Raw genomic sequence first — 16,970 nt, forward strand, 5'->3', positions numbered from 1 at the left:
GATTCGTTAATAGTGTTATTAAGAAGACTTGAGAAACCAGGGATTATCCCGTCGGTTGGCTGTTCTCCGCGCGTAAATGTACACAAAGCATAGTGTAAATTAATAGATCCCTTCGTAAAACCATTTTACTCAATAAATAATCCAATAATCCGCGCGTAATCCTCGATCCTTTTTTGCAAAGTATTCAAGTTGAAAACAGATAAGAAAGCTCTCCCACTGCACACGGGAGTGCGTCTCTCTTCTCTCTCGCTCTAACCAGCTATCCGTAACAGAGTTCTCACTAGGCAGGCTTGGCGAGCTCAAATCCTGGCTCTATTCCCTCTTCATTTTAGTGGAGACCGTACAGCACGAGTCCAGATTGATGCCTGAGCGTCTTATTAACCCCGATGTGTTGAAACTCCTCCCTGCAGTGTATCCCCCATTGAATATCGCTGCTTTTACTCACACCGCCGCGTATCCGAGTGTCCCCGGGCGCTATCTTCGCTACTCCTTTCTCAGCAGCGACGATGAGGTTCACCATATACACGTCAAAGCAAAGCCGTGATGCCTGCTCAAGATTCTTGACTGCTGAAGTTTCCCGCTCCGGTCTCTTTCCGTCCCCTCGTTTCTCCCCGTCGTATGCGCCTGCGTTTTTGCATCTGTATTTACTCACTTATCTACTTATTTATTTATTTTACTTATCGCCAACTTTCTACTTATGTGCGTTAGACCTCGTCCCGACACAGCATTTGTTTGATTACTTATTTATTCTGTTACTTATTGCATTCTTGTCTACCTGTATTCTACTCGTTTTACTAACTATTATTTTTCATCTTTTCATTGTTTGTGCATCTTTGATCTACCATTCGCCGTTAGTTTTGTTGTTTATTTTTATGTATTTACTTGCGATATTTTTAGCGCTGTATACACACAAGGCTCTACTTCTAGGCTTAAAATAAAGGCTAATCTAATCTCCTTTCATGCCGTAAAAATCTTCGTGGGACGTCAATCCTGTTTTCGCCTTTCGTTTACGCGCGGAAATTCAATTGCAGCTGCGTTTTTTTTACGTAATTTGTTCGCACAATTGTCAGTAGTGTAGTCGCAAGGAAACAATAAATTTTTCGGTACGTGTGATGGCAAATTCCATGTGGCGAGCGATGATTTACGACGCACGTGCGCATGTTGTTTACAATTACGCGCGGAAGTTTAAAAATCGATCGATAATAATCGAAACTGACGTCGACAGCGCGACCGCAGAGAGAGAGAGAGAGAGAGAGAGAGAGAGAAAGACACGGCGCATTGGGTTTCACGTGTGTTTGCGGTAGCGATCCACTATTCGTTGTCCTTTTCGCGTCACGAGAGAGCGTCGTTATTGTAAGTGCCAATCGTGTCATTTCAATTAATGATAAACGTTGCGTTTTTCCTGCGGTAAGGTCAATTGAATTTCTCTCACCACACTATCAAAGCTCCATGCCCACAATCTAAAATCTCGAAAGACAAATGCAAAAGAGCGACCCACCGCAGGGACGCGTGAAACAGAGAGAAAGAGAGAGAGAGAGAGAGAGAGAGAGAGAGAGAGAAAGAGAGGGAGAGAGATAGAGCGCGCGCACAGTAATACTACGTGTGTCGAGAAAGTAAGTATGCGAGCGCGAGCAGCTATACTCACTGCCGAGGAATTCAATATTCTAACGGCTCAAGCCACATTCCGACGGGCGCGCGCGCGGCAGCGCTTAATTTTCAAACGAGAGCGCGAAGAAAAAAATGAAAAGAATTAAATCGATCGAGGAGCAACATCTAGCAAACAGATATTCCTACGGGAGGGATAAGTTGCAGCGACAAATGCGCGTAAAACTGCCAACTTCGAGTCTCGTAATACGTGTATTATACTCGACTTTCAGTTATTGCCCCGAGAACGGGTGGAAAGTCATTGAGGACTAACTTCTTTTTCTTTGTGTTGACTTTAGATTTCGAAAATATTGCTAGTTTGTTACTGAATGTACTATTAATTGAAAGATGAACTGTTACTTGAATTGCTTTTTTTCACGAAATTACAAGACTGTTACCGAAAAAAAAAAGGACACGCTATGAACCGAAAAATTAAATTACATCCGCGGACAATCTCTAATTATCGAGCGACGCCATAATAATAGAATAGCCGCGTAACGTAACGTTATAGCGTGGCAGTTAACGACACGTTACATAGAATTGATCGTGGTGGCATGCGTCAAAAATATTCACGTTATATCGATTCTTGGACCATCATTTTGAAACAAGGTGTTTCATTACCGGAAAATTGAGATTCAATTGTGTAATACCTGTAACTTGAAGTCAATGGTACAGAAATTTATTAGAAACATTGATCCACGTTATCTTATCGTTCGAGATTGTACCGCGAGCATTGCATTTTATCTGTCGATTCGAAGTTGATATCTTTCGATAATCATTACTTTGTTGTGATTTTCATTACCAAACACTTCTTTAAAGCAGATTCAAACAAATAAACGCAATGAAAATGAAAAATAAAAACAAAATGTTCGCGTATGCAAGACACGCGCACCTGTCGCATTGATAAGCAAACATCGTAACCGCCGTATCAAAAACATTGCTTCTTTAAAAACGGCAAGTGCCCGCTAAGAATCATGTAAAAACTGAGACGGCATCGTCTAAAGTAAATATTATAATCGTGAAAATAAGCGACTTCCTCGCTGGCGCGCGTCAAGCTTTTGATAAAGCTTTTGCTGAGGCACGCGCGCGTGTGGGCACATGATGATCTTACGTAGGTGTGAAAACGTCACACATTTATGACGGCGGGTACGCAAAGTTTCATCTACGCTGTACTATTGATCTCGTTACGCAAAAGCGGCGCGCGTTCGCGATGTTTGCGTTGTCGATGACTGAACGACTTGATTTATTTTGTTTATCAGTCACAGACAGTTCACAAACTCGCGACGTTGATTATGTATACGTGCAAAGTTCGCTTTTTGGCACGAGCCTATATACAATGACGACGATAAGATAAAGTTTTTCCGTCGATTCCTTGAATCATCGAGGTGCACAATTACTTTTGATTTCCTGCCAATGATTCTTTCCTTGCGTTGATCACACGGGAAAATAAAAACAAAGTACGCCGCGGAACGACTCATCGTAATTAGCGCCATCGCTCGAGGAAAAGCGATATCGCGGTGTGTATATTGGCGAATAAGTACGGAGTGTAGAAAACAAAGAAGAAGTGCCAAAGTACCCACAGCATCATCGAGCGGCGTAATTTTAGTTGGCGCGAGTTCCGCTGAAGGAAACAGGAGATGCCCTAACTTCAAAAGAGAGTTGTTTTCGCGAAGTGCCGAAAAAAGAACGATGAATAAGACTCGACGACTCACAACGTGCAATTCGTGGAAGAGAAAAAAACGAGCGAGAATCGGCAGAAAAAGGGTCGTCTTGTTTATTCGCCGCGGCTGCTTTGACGTCATCTATACACCAAAATTACAACGTTCTTCTTTCGTTGATAATGACGAATAAGAGGAGAGAGGGAACGAATAGATGTTTTTTTATCCCCGATGGGTTATAGATAGATCATATTGTTGGCAATCAAGTGGGGATTAGTTCGGTTTGTGCGTCATAACGCGATAGGATTCTTTCGCGAAGAAAAAAAAAATAAAAAAATTCATACACCGACACGGATGGTTAGGGCTAATTCATACCTGCTGCAAAAGACAAAAACGCGTAGGAGAGAAGAAAGACTAAGAACTCGCAACGTAGTAGTTATGCAAACTATTCCATCCTTTCAAACTTCAATCGTGGCGTGGCAGTCGTCGCATTCCTCGATCTTTGAAGTACAGTACGCGTGCAGTATTCTCGAGAAAAAAAAAAGCGGCGACAACGATTGTACCTCATTAAAAATACGCGCAGCGGAACTCTCGCGTGCACGCGATCCCTAAATGATATATAGTTCGGAGAACTATGTCGACTGACTCTCTCTCTCTCACTCTCTTTCTCTCTCTCTCTCTCTCTCTCTCTCTCTCTCTCTCTCTCTCTCTCTCTCTCTCTCTCTCTCTCTCTCTCTCTCTCTCTCTCTCTCTCTATTTTGCATGGCGCGAGCGTATTTTTTTCCTGCTTTTCTCTCTTCACCCTTGCTTTTATTTTTTTTTTAATTCTTTTTCGTTGTTTGGCGTTTTTTGAGCGCCATCATAATAAACTCGATTCGAGGAAATATTTTACTACTTTTGTCGAATCCTCTTTCGCCCCCCCCCCTACCCCTCTTTTTCAAAGGATCGTTAATTCGATGATATTACTCAGTCATTTGTGAAGTAAAATTTAATTGTTTTCCGAGGAAGAGAAACATGTTGTTTGATTAGTATTCGGGGTGTTTCTCCCATCAAAATCACGATAATATTCTTTACAAAAATTTTTTTTAATCTTCCTATTTCGTTTCGCGTCTAATAACGTATTTATAATTCACGTCATATTCTCCACGCAGTGTACACTAAATATTCATAAAAATGTGTGTGATTTGCGCGATAAATTAGCCTGACTCACTTCAAGTCAGTTTCCGTTAAAAAGCACGTATTCATTATAAAAACTTCAGTATTAGATGCGTTTCTCTCTTCAAAATGAATAATTCAAAAGCCTGGTGTGGCGCAAAGTTGCATAGTCGCATTAATCGCGCATAATACAGTATGTGCAGGACACATTAACTTCTCTTTCGAAAAACAAAAGATTTCGCTCGACGATAAAAAAAGACCCGCATTGCCGAGGCAAAATAGTACGTTTCGCTACTAGAGCGGGCGAAGTACGCATTGTGTGATGTTGCCGACCAAGCGAAGCGAAGTTGGCATTTCACACAATGCATGTTTGCCTACTTGTACTCTCGTATTACGTATACTCGTTTTCCGCACACCCTGTAAAGGGGTGATGTCGCGTCCTCAGCAGGCGACACAGAGCCGCATGGACTATTTAAAAGTAAAGTGCCTCGTGTACACGCGATGCGTTGTTTTACTGGAAAAGAAATATCGCGCATGCGTGAGGTACTTCACGCTCGGGCTGTCCATGCGGCTCTGTACTCCCTTCTTGGAGGGCGCACAATCACCACTTTACGCGCAGTGTGGGGAAAAAGCTTTAATATGAATTTCTTTGAAAGAAAAAAAAATTGCACAAGATACGAGTATTGCACACACGTGCGTGCAAACAGGAAAAAAAGCGTGGTAATGATCAACGTGTTTTGCTGATACACTAAAATAATGCACATGGGGTTGTAGTGTATGGACTAACGTACAAATTGCAAGTCAGCAGCGTATGGTAGAGACAGAGAGAGAGAGAGAGAGAGCCTAATGAGTGCTTCAAGCTTTCGGTTTGAAGAACGTTATTTATGACTTCCTGTCCTTTGCTATAGTTTTGCCTATCTTGATCCTTCTTCGCACACTCATACGCACACAGCTGTTGCCTTTATACTGGTTTCGACTAGCTATATTAAACTCTTTTTTTCCCCAAAAAAATAATCTTTGCTTCATCACGTCAGATTAATACTTCAAAAAGAGAAAAAGAATCTTTTTCGCCAATTATAATCGATCGTTTACATACAAATCACCAGGCTTTTCAATTTTACGATCTATGCAGGGGAATTTTTATGGGGTTGTGCATTTAGCGAGCTCTTATAGAAAAGATAATTCGACCCCGACGAGCTAAAACTTCACTACCGATAAAATAAGCTTTTATTATGTTTCCACATCTACGAGAAGAACTTCAAGAATCACATTTGCGAAGCCGATTAAGATGCACGCAATTTTTGATCAACGACACATCAGTGTTGCGTTTATCTGCTATAGGCTATTACTTTGTTTGTAGACAGAGTATGCTATAGGAAGGCTTTTTTAACAACACTATAATATTTGACAGCGAAACAATAAAAAAGATTCAGATAAGATTTCATTGTGAGATTCTCTAGGTCTTGTTGCGCGATATGGGCTTTTACGACAGGTGGATCACAATTATTTTTCAGTTTAGTGGTTCTAACCCTCATAAAATGAAGATTTATTAGATAAATAACACTGGAGTCAAGCATAACTTTTCAATAGAATGAAAATTAGCTTTTGTGACCACGTACTCCTAAAAATTTCTTCGTTATTTCCGCAATGGGTTTTCATGATTTTTCCTCACAATACTAAGCAGTAAAAGTAAACATTTATATCATTGAAAATGTTTTTCTTTAACAATATGTTCACCTGATACGTATAATTTTATACAATATGTCTTTTTGCAATATTTTGTCGTTAACAAAAATAAGTATATTCGCCTGTGCATCAGAATGGTTTTTGGAAAAAATGATATTTATAAAATTGACATAACTGCGTTTTACTTAAAACATTGACATTATTTTCTCAAAACTAAAGCATCAGACTTTAAAACGAATAAAGCAAAAGCTTTTTAATCACAAGAACAACAAAAGCAGAACTATCGAAAGCTCTACATTTGAAGCTTTGCCGTCTGATGCAGTGTGTATATTGCTGCAGCGTGTTTTCTTAAAGGAGCTTGCGAAAGATTGGTCGCGCGAGCGCAGATGAAGAAGAGAAAAAAGGCCTTCATCAAAGTAGCTCGCGCGAGAAAGCAATTTAAGTTTTCCCCCCTGGCAGATCAAAGGCAAAAGTCCGTTCGCCGAGCTTATTACACGCGTAAACATACACACACACACACACACACACACACACACACACACACACACACACACACACACACACACACACACACACACACACACACACACACACACACACACACACACACACACACACACACACACACACACACACACACAGAGCGTGACAAAAATCCCGCGCACAATTGGCTTGATCCGCGCCGACGAAAACAAGTGCGGGCAGACAACATGCGTGTTTGGCCTAGTATAAATTTCCGATAAACATCTGTCCGTCAATGTTTGCAATAGTATGGCTTTGTCAGCATTGACGCCGTTGGATTAGCGGTCGATCGGCCAATTAGCGTCCTACCCTCTTTTCTGGTCGAAGGTGTCACGCGCCTCTTTTGGCAAGTGTAATAGGAAGAGGAGCTGTAATCGCTAATCGCATCAACGAAAGCCTATATCAGCTCTACGGAGAGGTGAGAATGCACACGATAAGACGCCTGTTGTCTCGGCGCGGGCAGGGGCTGAATATAACAAGTCGTCCGGTATTTATGCGAAGCCCTACGTGTCGCTTTGCCGAGGGGTTGTGTTCCTTGAGGAAATAAACCTTTGGGTTTTTTCTTGTATTTTCCACAGTACCGAGGTATCGCTTCAAAACAATGTTCTTATTTGTCAACGTTCAAGGGGATTTTCATTCCGGAGCAGATACGTTCTCCTCGGGAAGTAGACGGAAGGTCGACCGAATTGTTTGACAATCTGCACCAAGCGGCAGAAGATTAGATATGCTTCTTCCCCTCTGGTCGAACAACAGTGAGCAGGAGCAGCAAGCACCGAAATATTAAGGAAACCCAACCGATGGGCGTGCAATTCAATCCAGCGAGCGAGCGAGAGAATTGAACATGATACTTTAGGCTCATTACGCGCAAAGCTCGAGAGTATAAAAAGGAAGGAAAGTATATATTACGAACGATTACGAGGTGCGAAATGCAAAATGTAAATCTCACTGGAAAGTAATATACGGTGTCTCGTAAAAGTCGTCGTTATACTTCTCCCCGTGTGGCTGCGAGTGTGCGCGTGCGCGGTTTAATGAGAGGGTCAAGTTTGCGAGGTCGCAGACATAATGAAAACAACTGGTGAGAGATAGGAGAGTGGGGATACGGTAGCGCGTGCATTTTCGAATGGGTAGGGAGAGGCAGAGTAGTTGGATGATTACTCCCTCCACCTGTCGGTCGACGCTACTGCACCGCCTTCTGTCTACTATATACCACGACGACGATTATCTTTCGCGACGACCACGCGCTTCTTTTTACACTGTGGGAATCGCTCGTCGGTTGACGAATCAATTTGCATACCTGATTGCGCGAGCAAAACAGTTTCTCGTCGAAACGCTATACTTGGCGTGGATTCAAAGTGCAACGTCTGACCGCTCAAAGTTCCCGGAAAAACGGAAATAATGCGACACCTGCAATTAGGGCACTTTAAAAATATTCATCGCGCCGGCAGAAAACCGCGACGCGATACGTGCGTACGCTGAATGGGAACAGAGTACACGTACGCGCGTTCGCGCTTATCTGTCATATTTAATTGTTTTTCTAACTGCAACCGCGCGTCGAGATAAACCAGCACATTACAGGAAATCCACTGACATGCTTAGGTACTTTTAATAATTTCATGTTTCGTAACCGCGCAGAGTTGTTTGCCAGAGGCAGGCAATGACAAAGTTGTCGTAAAACTCACGGTCTATGATCAAGTTTAAAGGTCATCACTTCAAAACAAACGACAAAATAACGGCATCGTCTTTATCGCATGTATGTTTAATACTTTCGTTGGCCAAAGAAATGTTCTTTCGTTTTATATATACTCCACGATTTTTATCTCCAACGATATTCCGTAATTTCCGGTCTACTCTCCGTTATACTTGCTTTTTCCCGATAACGAAATTTATCTCCGTTCCCGAGAAATTCCGAGAGAGAAAAAATTTTGTTTCCGATGGAATGAGGAGATAAAATCGTCTCGATTGCCACGTGCGCACCTTCGTGGGAAAAGCTTCACTGGTTTTTGAACGCCTAAGCGTTACGTGCGGATAATTACGCTTTCTTTTTCGCACTTGAATAAGCGACAAGTTAGAACAAGTAAGAACAATATGCCTAGATCAACTTGGAAATGAATAACTTATCTTTGAAAGAATGCACGTAAGTGTATGGTCTGCAATCGCAAAACAAACATTTCATTTATTCCAGCTATTCGAATTTTCTCTATATGCCTTTGTCACGGAATCTGTTTTATGTTTATCATAACTTCGTGAGGCATCATTGTATTCTATTGGCATTCCTTGTCACGCTATTGAAGAATGCCTTTCTTGCGTTTCTTCTTCGCGGCGCATTATTGCACTGTAGCTTTTCCAATTAGCACCCGCACCTTCCAAGGCATCGTAAATTTCACCAAAATTCTCTATCCTTTTAACCGGTAAGTATAATTTTGCTTTCAAGCAAATTATCAAAATAACAAAATATTCATATTTTATAATTAGCAAGCCGACACATGATCTTAAATTCAACGTGTATAATCAAAAATGCTATGGATGTATTTACGCGCAAATAATTATTTTAATTATGATTGGCTACTCAACTGCGTAATCAGTTCGTGTTCGGTCAATTTTCATGGGACTTAATACCTCCATTGTTACAATCGATCCTATTGAGAAAAACACGTCAACCTGCATTAAACTATTGCATTGCCCGTCAAACAACCACACAGATTTTCCGTGTAAGACGTCAAAAGAGTACGCACTAGAGCACGGATACCCTGAACAATCCAATTAAGAATCTGAAGAAGCAGGGAGGTTACAAACGCGCGCTATTCGCCGCTGTGGTCACGTGTGTCGAGGTCTCGACTAAAAGGCAAAGCATGTCGGAATGCGCACGTGTTTACGCGCGAGAAAGTTAATTTTTGAATTAAACGGTTTGCGTAAAAGTCAATTCGATTTCAATGGCTGTACTATCAGTCGAATATACGTGCACTTTGCTTAGTTTGTTCAGTACGACTCGTGAAAGAAAAAAGAATACATTTAAAATAAGTAGATTATAAGCCACGTCTACAATTGCGCGAATTTATCTACGCGCAAAGACACACATGCGCGCGCGCAGCTAGCCTCTTACATTATAACCAGTTACAACTGGTTATTCAAGTTTCACACAACTATATAGCCACATGCAGTATTCACATCAATTTCGAAGCACACGTCTTTCGTTTCAAATGTGTAATGAAAGATCGACAACTACAAATTTCGTTCGTAGCATCGTCGATTGGATAAGCTTCGTGAAATCTCTGGGAATGAATTCCTTGTGAAAAGAGATAAACGAATATGTGCTCGCGCGCCTCGTGTTTTGGAGAATAGGGGAATTCTCGAGCGGAGTGGTGACGCAACGGTGGGAAGAGTTGATTGACGGTGAACGGAACTACTTTCGAGAGAGATCTCTTTTAATCGATGTCGCTTTGTATGTGTGCGTTCTACTATTACATTCTCGGTTCAACAAACTTATTTAGACGTTCGGCGCACAAGTTTTCCTCGACTTAAACAGATTTGTTTAGTCACACGTGAAGAATATAGATTGGAGAATTTGTTTTTCGCTTCTGTTCTTTTGTTTTGATTACACTCATGGCGGCCGTATAAATGATGAGTTATGATAAAGTTTTGTTTGTTTTACGTCGCTCAAGAAAAAACCGTCGTGTAACTTACGCTTTCTTAAAAGAAAAATACGTTGCGTTTCGAAAGTAAGGATTTGCGTATTATGTAATTGCTGGCTATGTGACTCAAACGTTTTCTTAAATCCATTCCAGCACGGATAAATCTATCAAGGTATTAATTTTCCCTAAACTACACAGCAACCAAATAAAATAAACACTCGAGTGAGTAGCATTCTTCAGCGAGCTTGTTAAGTACACATATATAGTTACGTTGGAATGGTTGAGTTAGCTTGTATTTTTCGGGGTCAATGGCACGAGATGCCCGATAAAAAGGTGCGCACGTGTAGCTAACATTCCACCGCCGCTTACTTACGGGTGTGAGTGTGTGTGTGTGTGTGTGTGTGTGCGTAGTGGCCAAACTCTTCCATCCCGAAAAAACAAATTTTATCGTTTGTCTACATTACCAATTGAGATTTTTTCTTTCGCCGGATCTCTAATCAACGCAATTGAATCGATCGAAGAGAAATCCTCAACGAATGAAAAATCGTAGCGTCATGACTGTAATCAGATTTAACGTTCCGTAGCGCGCACTAATAAAGTTACACTTTTATTTTCTCTCATTTTTTCATAGCCGCGCTCGCGGTATAATGAATGAAGCACGCCGCTGTTTCGTAACAATTGCGTAGTAACCCGCGCAGTTGCCCAACTATTTACTTTAGAATCGATAAAACCATTTCACGTAAAATTCCAACGGCTTCTACGAAATATGACAGAGACAAAAGAATTCTAATTAACCGAGAAATTGCGAGAACGATGGAATTATTATGATCGCGCGAAAAAAAGGCCAACGACGCAGTTGTAAACAGCCCCCGCTTCGCGGAGAAGTGTATCCGTGTCAGAGGCGCGCGAGGCCGGAGGGAAAATGGGGCGCGCGTGAGGGGGTCTCTTACAAAAAAGAAAAGAAGAGAAAGAAAAAGGGCCACGGCCTTCGGTTCTTCGCTTCTATACGTATTTGAAAATTGCGTCTTTTGCATACCGACGACGCATGTGGTCTCGATTCTTATTTACCTTTCTTTCCTTTCGAAATTAATTTGCCGGCGTAAAATGTAGCTGAATTTTCAATCTGCGCGACGTATGGCACGCGAGTTAATGGCGTACAACGCACGCCATTGTTTCGAGGGACGCTTGTGCAACTTTAGTCAAGTTCAGCGTCACACTAAGCGCTCGATGACGTCGAACGAGAGAAAAAAATCATTGCTTCTTTTCTCACATTTTTTAATACGCTCTCGTCGGAGAATACACTGCATGCGTCAGCGTTTGCGTGTGCATAATTTTTAAGGTTCACCTGTGCGCTATGAATCTTAGATATTGGTTTTTGTTAATTGCTGGACGTCAACGATCGATGATGCACTTATTTTCTATTCTTTTATTTATTTACTCGGGTCAATTTCGAGATAGCAATTCTTTCACTTCTCACGTTTGTTATCCATCACATTTTTTTCGTGAATGTAACCGCAAGGTCAAAAAATACACACTTAAATAGCCGACGGCCTGGAAAACAGACGAAATAACACGGAATAGGAGAAAAAAAGAACTGATAGAATAGAAATTCATCTCTTAAGTTTTTTTTATGATAGAAAACTTTTATCAATTGAACTTCTCTCTTTCGACAATAACAGCCTAGTACATACACACACAGCGATGTAACAGACGGGAAACTTGGTGAGGCTGTTGCGCGTAGTTCGTGCGCGTGGGTGGCCTTGTTCGAAAACACGTAGTCGACTGAAAATGAGATAACGGGCGCCGTTGAAAAGAACTTAAAGGTCTCCGCCGCTTTCATTTTTTCTCTTTCTCCCTATGTCGCATGGAAGTATGTCTTTTCTCTCCTTCGAGTTTCAATCGAATTATCAACTTTCATGTGAAAACGACTCACTTCCGCCAGTTAGAATTCGGAGAAAGTTTCTCTCGCGAGAATCGTGTGCTGACCCAAAATTTTAGTGGTACGCCGGTTTTTCAAGAACGGCATCTCTTATTTCGCTGTCATTCTTAAAAAATACATTCACGACCTGACGAAATTGAAAAGATCACAGGCGTAATTGTTTCGTCACTTCATTAAGGAATGAGGAAGTCGTTTTTTTGTACATAGTAACTGCTTCGAACAAGCACGTGGCAAAATTAATTTACGATGCGGCAAAGACATTCACAAAGGCATATAATCCAGAGACTAGAGTAGTATTTTGACATATAAACAACTTCGACTGGCAACTGTGATTTATCGAAAATAAAACTCCCTTCAACCTTTGTTCATTTTCTCTAAAAGATATCGAATGAAAAATCCATTTCACCTGGTGTCGGTAAATATCATACTTCTCTCACCCCCCTCATTATTTCAGTCTATACTCACTTGTGTCAGCGGTCGGCTTGGTCAATTTTCAGGGGGCTCGCTCCCTTTTTTCAAACTCCTCAAGTGTAAGGGAATTTTGTTCCATTTTTCTTATTTTTTGACTGCTTGGCGTCGCGTGGAACAACACGTGCTTCTGATGTTTATTCGACGGCTTGAAAAGAATTTTTTGTCTTTTCTTTCGTCTTTTTAATGATTCGACGAGCATGACACTTGGTAACGAAAAGGAATAGTCAGTCGTGACGCCAATATAAAAAAAGAGAGAAACAAAACTACTTTCTTATGATTTAAGCAAATGCATGCTCTTTCAAAGCGTTCCGATCGTCAAAAAAATATAATCGCTCGCTAATTCGATTAATCAACTCAATTCACACAGTGTGCGTATGCGCGTGTCTGTAATTCGCGACATTAGAATAAAGATCCAATTTATATGACACGCACGTGACGATTGTTATTTTTTTCATCGTAAAAGGCCTGAAGCTCCGAAACTAGACGTCCTTCTCTCTAACAAGAAGAAACATTTCATTCATCTGTCATTATACTTATAAAAATATTTTATCACCATTATACCAATATATATTATATCCTCCATGTATTCCAGTGTCGTGCAATTGATTCATTTGTATAAACGACACTTGAAAAAATCTGAAGGTTCTCAGTTGTTAGTTTACCACATGCATCTTCAAAAACAAATGCCTTACGACATGCAGGGATATAGAAAAAAAAAAAGAAAAAAAAACGGAAGCTCGTGCGAGCAGTGCCCAGCCACCGTGTATAGGTTATAGGTATTCGCGCGACAGACTTGTTTACTAGAACGCGCTCTCGCCTTGCTGCTGCTTGCTCCGCACCCTCCCCCCTCACCCTCCACCGCACTATACCGCCGGCAACCGACGACGCAGTCTCTTTTACGCTAAGCCTTGTTTTGATTGCGCGGCCTCCTTTTTTTCATACTCGACGAATAATTCTTTTTTCTTCTAAGCTTTGAATATCAAGTGTATTGTTTTGTTTTTGTTTATGTTTAAATGTCTGCTAATTAATTTGTACATGCAAGTAAATGTCGGAAGAATTTATTTGTTGACGAGATAAGCGTTTCAAATGTTTCGTTATTGTCAGCTCGCATCGGAAAAACATGCCTGATAATGTCAATATACACATGAAAGAGGTAACGTTTATCTGCGAAAGTAGAACGCAGCTCTAATGTAGGTTAGGAATGTGGGGGAAGCGCATGATCATCAGTCTATTGTCGCCGTACACACACAAATGGAATATTATGTACATCGTTGCGACTTCGAATCTATATCTGGCAGAGTACATACGCAACCATGTTGCGACTTATTATTTCCAATATATAGATGCGAATTGATGACGTCGGCCAACGTAGGCTTGTAAAAAAGCCGAATAAATGAATGTACAAATAACTTTTTAATACATTCTATTCTCGCCTGTCTCTCGTGCATAAATAATTTTTTTTTCGCACTGCGCTCTCGCTCTTATCTACGTCGCAAAGTTATACGACAGATGGGAGCTGAATGACTACAACGACGGCGGCGGCCTATAGCCGCACCGATGAATAACCAGACACTAATGAATGGCCCCGCACGGCTGTTCTCTACACACAGCGAGAAACCGCAACTCGCCTTTTTCAATGGAGCCCCGAAATTTTCAAGCGTGTACTTTATAGACACGTTCTCTTGGTTTCTTTCTTTATCGGCGAAAATAAATATACAGAAACATGCGATAAATCTTTGCAAAATAAAGTAAAGAAAAGCACAAATCAAAAGATGTATATGAAAACGTGTAACGCTTGCTATCAATATCGCAAGCCTTTTATCTGGCCGAGTAAGCAATGTCATTCATTCATGCCTTGCTCTGCTCCGATATATGTTTGTGTGCGTGTGCATGCATGCGTATATCTCGATAATTTTTAAAACTTATTTCCGAGAGAAAAGCACCATCAACCGACTAGTTTTGTCTTATGTTTCCACCAAAAAACACGAGTTTCAAAATAATTTTCTGTTTTGCTGTTTATTTGTTCGGTACCATACATACATATATTACAACGAAATTCCTATGTGTTGCGTACAAAAAATACCTTCCACGTACGTCTCGAAGAACCAAAATAAACAGTCGCCTCATTAATTTACAATTGCCCCCCCCTCCCCCGGAGTAGTAAGTATATGCAAATCTGTTACCCAAGCACGCAAAGCGTAGAAGGGTCTGACAGCGGCATACCCGCCTGGCTCTCCACTCTCTCTGTCGCGAGCAAAACAAGAGTCTGCGCACTGGCCAACTGCGCATCTTCCGGGCCATGTTTTTCCCACGTACGCGCGCGCGGAGAGAGAGCGTCCTCGGCTCTAGACACACACACACGTATGTATACTCACTCAGTGTACAAATATATGACACAGGCGTTTCGTCTAATCATATAGGAATCTTATGTAAACAGGAATCCTTCAAGCTTCGTCAGTCACTTTTTTTCATCTCGCAGTCGTGTAATAATGGAATGGAGCGAACGAGAAAGTTAATTGACCGGTCAATGTTTATACGTCGAGTAGTACGCCCTGCCTGGCGCATGGCGCGACGTAGGCAATGTAGGCAAAGCTCGAGCGCGCGCGGCGCGGCGTGGTGCATTTGTTTACATAAACACGCGACACACACGGGGTTCGCGTTCGCGAGCGCTAGGAGCCGCCGTCGAAGGTCAACGACCCCCCGGCGGCAGTGGCGGCGGCAAGATGAAAAATGTGCGCGCGTCGATTTCCCCTCTCCCGGTCGTGGAAAACCGCGCGTCCGCGCCCTTCGCGTGCTTGATACGCTAACTGCGTACTACTCTTACTACTACTACTACTACTACTGTATGTTACTACTCACTTTTTTCGTCTTTCGCTTTGCGACTGGGATTGACATACACACAGATCTCGCGTCCCCTTGGAGGTTATGCGGCGACGAATCGCCTCATCCACTCTCTCTTTCTCTTTCGGGGTATACAGCAATGTTTTCTACGAGCGAGTCACCGACAACACTTTGTTTCCTGTGAGTATATATAATCTACGTCGCAAACGCTACAACGGCAATAGACCAACTCTTGGAACACAATTTATTTGATCATTTCGCGAGAGGGTTTGAGATGTGTGTATTTTTTGGCCGCACCTGAACAATAACGAGAAATCGAAGAAATTCTCTGCACACTCACTGGAGTAATAGCACACATGCGCGAGCACACGAGTAACACAAACACGATGTGTATATAGAGATATGTGTGTGTAAATTTTTTTTGTTAGTTTCGTTAATATATATTTACTTATATATTTACACACGCGTTCGTGTGTGCATGACGATGAGATAGGTAGAGGGGTGGGGAAGGAAAAAAAATGTAAAAGCGAAGAAAAACGTTGCGATCGCTTAATTTCAAAAGAGAAGCACACGGCGACGTCGCGCGCAAGAGACTGACGTGCCGCGCCGCAGATATAACGTAGCGCGTTGTTGTGGTGCGCCGCGCGCGCAATACACGGAAAATTCCGGCTTTTCACACTAGCGACATCTTACGGTGTAAAGGTTGGTCGGTACTAGAGAACACCACGGTGTTTATTCCACTGCGAGGCTCGCAGGAGGGGTTCCGTGCTACATGGAAGTGAAAGAGTTCAAACGCCCTCCGAGTAGAGAACGCGAATCGATTGCCTTCGCGTCTTAGACACGCAGCAAACGAGTGGAATGCCGTCGTTCTGTGCCGCTGCCGCCGCCACCGGCGTGCTCTGCGCGTGCGTTTGTTTACTACGACGCAAGAGGGAGACCGACGCTATGCTATATATACATATATATTTATTCGTACTTTTTTTCCATGTAAACTTTCGCGAGAAATGGCTTTTTGTTACTACCTTTGAGACCGATCAGATGTTATGTAACTTTATATCTGTTCGAATAATGTAGTGGCAGCTCTGTGTGCATACATATTTTTACTAAACATCTGATACAACTGAGTATATACATATATAGTTGTGCAAGTCTTCTGCGCACAAATATACGTGCACTTTCACACAAAATAAATAATTCCAAGGCGTTTCTGTCTTAACAGTTACGACAATAACAATATAGCAACAAAATGACTCTCCCTGCTTAGCGTAGTACTTTTTCTTCGAGACGGGAGCACGTAAGCATGCCAGAACGACAGACAGTGAAAAAAGAACACGAGGAAGCGTGCATATAAGCATAGGTACTACCATCCCAGAAAAATGAATAATAGTTGTTTACCTGCGTTGCACCGCGAGGACGTACCAGCAA

Source organism: Phymastichus coffea, unplaced genomic scaffold, assembly GCF_024137745.1.
Source record: "Phymastichus coffea isolate CEN01 unplaced genomic scaffold, Cenicafe_Pcof_1.1 PCOF00147, whole genome shotgun sequence".
Taxonomy (NCBI): Eukaryota; Metazoa; Arthropoda; class Insecta; order Hymenoptera; family Eulophidae; genus Phymastichus; species Phymastichus coffea.